Consider the following 3353-nt stretch of genomic DNA (forward strand, 5'->3'; position numbering starts at 1 on the left):
GGAAAAAAGGAAAAAAAACACGCATAAATTCCAATGACAAGGGTAGGGCAGGTGAGATAGTACTGTCAATAAAACTTTTCACTTTCAAAAAAAAAAAGAGAGAGAACATTCTTCTTAGCAATGCAAGTTATGTGCCATTCTGGTTAGTTCTGAAGTTCAGTTACCTAACTTCAAAAAAAAGTAGCTCAAGAAACCAGTGGTACGTATTGCCATATTACCTCACTACCTTTTAATAAGGCAGTGCCAGAACTGCTATCACACAAACCGTTTGTGAACAGGTGGTGTATGAGCACAAATGTGAAGAAGGAGAAAGTCATTTGTGCTAATCGAAAATAAACTCACACCTGACATGACCTTTATATGTGAAGGCCATCTCTTTGGGTTTTCATTTTCTGATAAGAAATAATAGAAATAACCAGCACAATAAATAAATAGAGATTTGGGGCACACAGCAAAAGAATCCCACTGATGAGCAATGATTTGATTTGCTCTAGCACATCGATGTGAGTCATCTGGCAAGGAACCAGTGTTTCAGCACAGCAGGGAACGTATCCTTGGGACAGGACAGCCCTTTAGCAAACAAGCTAGTGAAAAAAAGCATAAGATGTGACAGTACGGATGCTGGCCAACTCCTCAAAACGCACAGGCTTTCAACACAGAAAGAGAAATGAAGGTTCCACATAACTTTGTTCAGAGTGTTTGGCCTGGCTTGATGTGGAAGAGTTAGACTTACTGAGCCCACGCTCAATAACAAGGGAAGTCCAATATGTCAGGCAAGAAGAGAACTCAGGCTCGGGCTTGGAATGCACTAAAACTCTGGTGTGGTGAAATGTTTATTCACAATGATTGGGGGGGTAGAGGACAGCATCAGAGAAAACAAAACAACCTTTCCCAACGGTAAAACTTGTAATGAAGTTGATAGGGCTCCAATTAGGCAGGACCCTCAAGGGACAGAAGAGCTAAAAAGGAAAAGAGGGCAGCTTATAGAGAATGCTGTGATTTAGAGCTAATACCACTAAATACATTCCAGATAAACCTGTGTTATTAGACTATTACACAAAGAACCAATTCCAGGTTCTATTCAACCATGAGATACCGACTACCAGTATTTTCAACACTCACAATTAGCTGACAATCTTACACATGGAAATAAGTCAGCTGTGTAGAGATACACATGCCCAATGTCTCCAAAGCAAATAGTGTGGAGTATAAGGTACTATAAAGTAGAGACTGGAAGGGGCATGGATATGCATTATAATGTATTAAAATTAAGTTTTCAAAACCGGAACAATTATGTTTTTGTTCTAACCTGTTTTCTTCAAAGTTTTATATAAAGAATCCCTGTGTTTCATTTCCTCTAAGGGGTTGGAACTGGGGAGTGGGGAAGAAAAAAACCTAATGACTTTTTTGAGTACTCAATTGAACACATCACTGCACTTTAATCTGGGACAGAGAGTTAGAAAATATGACACCAGGTTAATCAGTGGTTTGTAGATTATGTGATGATACAACCTAACTGTCTTGATGATGAAATGAAAAGAGTGTGCTTTCCCTGTTGAAGCACTGTAAAGCATCCTGCCTGGTGCTTACAATTGATTGTGTATTATATACGTTAAAGAGTGGTATTTTGTAAACAAAATAAGGGCATGTTTCTATCTGTGTGTAATTTAAAAAAAGTATTTTTCTATTATTACACATTAAAAATTTGTGTACATTTATATTAAGTCAATGTTTAGAAGATAGATATAATTACTCACAAAAAAATAGCTCTTAAAAGTGAGAAATATTGTTATATGTTTTACTTCAAGAAATAGATGCAGATATATTTTTAATTAATTAATACACAAGTGATACCTCATAAAATATATCAAGGTGATTTAATTTTTAATTGGTAGTTTTATGAATAAGTGGGTAATATATTATTAACTTTCATATATGGAGTTGCATTTAAAAATGCTACTAGAATTCTCAATCAATATCTACTCACTGGGGATTAAGCTCCATGACTTTCCTGTGCTATCTATAATTCATAGGTATTACTTTGATACATAATCTATGGTAAATGGTTATTGCTCTTATCATGGCAAATATCTTCAAAATCATCTCTAACTTATAAATATTACCATTAACTTATAAATAATAAAAATATTTTATGTAAATGGCAAATGAACAATGAAATACATGATGCATACAAATTGTCCACATCATTCTCTCCAACTATGCTCTAGAATTCTAATTTTTTTCTAGAATTTTAATGATCTATAGGATGTTTCAAATATATTATGATCACAGAGAATATAGGAGCAATTAAAATAGTAACAACTTGTGGCCAAAAAGATAATAAAGGGATTAAGGTACATGCCTTGCATTCTGGTTCATCCAGTGTGATCCCAGGACCACTTGTCCTTCCCTGAGCACCAACCCTAAGCACAGAGCCAGTGTTAGTTCCTAAGCACTGCCCCTTTTAACCACAACACCTTACTCACCTCATCAACTGGAAAGTAAGAAGAAAAAAGAAACACAATAAACTTAATATTCAACGATATAATATTATAAGTGAAAAAAATCTCTTACAAACTCAGGTTGTAAGATGGTATCAGAGTGCTCACTTCAGCAGCACATATACTAAAATTGAAACGATACAGAGAAGATTAGCATGGCCCTGCACAAGGATGACACACAAATTTGTGAAGCATTCCATATCGTTAAGGAGGGCTAAAGGGGCTACTATAAGACAAGACAAACCCTACAATCACAAGAGACCCTTACAAAAAGATGACACAAAACCCCATAACAATAATCTCTCTCAACGTCAATGGTCTATATTCACCAATTAGTTAATGGTGACTAACACCCAAGAGTGGCCGAGATTAGTACCAAGAGGTTTGCTCCATGGCTTGGAGGCCAGCCACACATGCTAGGGGAAAAGGGAGCTCAGATAGAGAAGGGAGCACCAAATAAAGGGTGTTGGGAAGATCCTCCCAGGATGGGAGAAGTATGCTGAAAGTAGACTATAGACTGAACATGATTTCCACTCAATTCCTCTTTTGCAAACCACAACACCCAAAAGGAGAGAGAAAACAGAAGGGAATGCCCTGCCACAGGGGCAGGGTGGGATGCAGGGATGAGGGGTGGGACGGATACTGGGATTAGTGGTGGTGAAGAATGGGAACTGGTGGAGGGATGGGTACTTGATCATTGTATAACTGAAATCCAAGCACAAAAATTTTAAGTCTACAACTGTGCCTCATGGTGTTTCACTAGTAAAAATTTTTAAAAAAAGATGGTATCAGAGAAAAAAATAAAAGAGGATTTCTTTTAAATTGTGGAATTTGATTTTACGTTATTTAGTA

The 3353-nt window shown here is 36.6% G+C and overlaps 1 non-coding gene across 1 annotated transcript; it reads left to right on the top strand.

Moving 5' to 3' along the window:
* Window positions 1–2601: 2601 nt before the first annotated feature.
* LOC130027049 (U6 spliceosomal RNA) lies at window positions 2602–2707 on the top strand. The gene has a single exon (XR_008792988.1). It is a non-coding gene; the product is annotated as a U6 spliceosomal RNA (small nuclear RNA).
* The last annotated feature ends 646 nt before the right edge of the window (window positions 2708–3353 follow it).

The sequence above is a fragment of the Sorex fumeus genome, unplaced genomic scaffold, assembly GCF_029834395.1.
Source record: "Sorex fumeus unplaced genomic scaffold, SorFum_2.1 ptg000035l, whole genome shotgun sequence".
NCBI lineage: Eukaryota > Metazoa > Chordata > Mammalia > Eulipotyphla > Soricidae > Sorex > Sorex fumeus.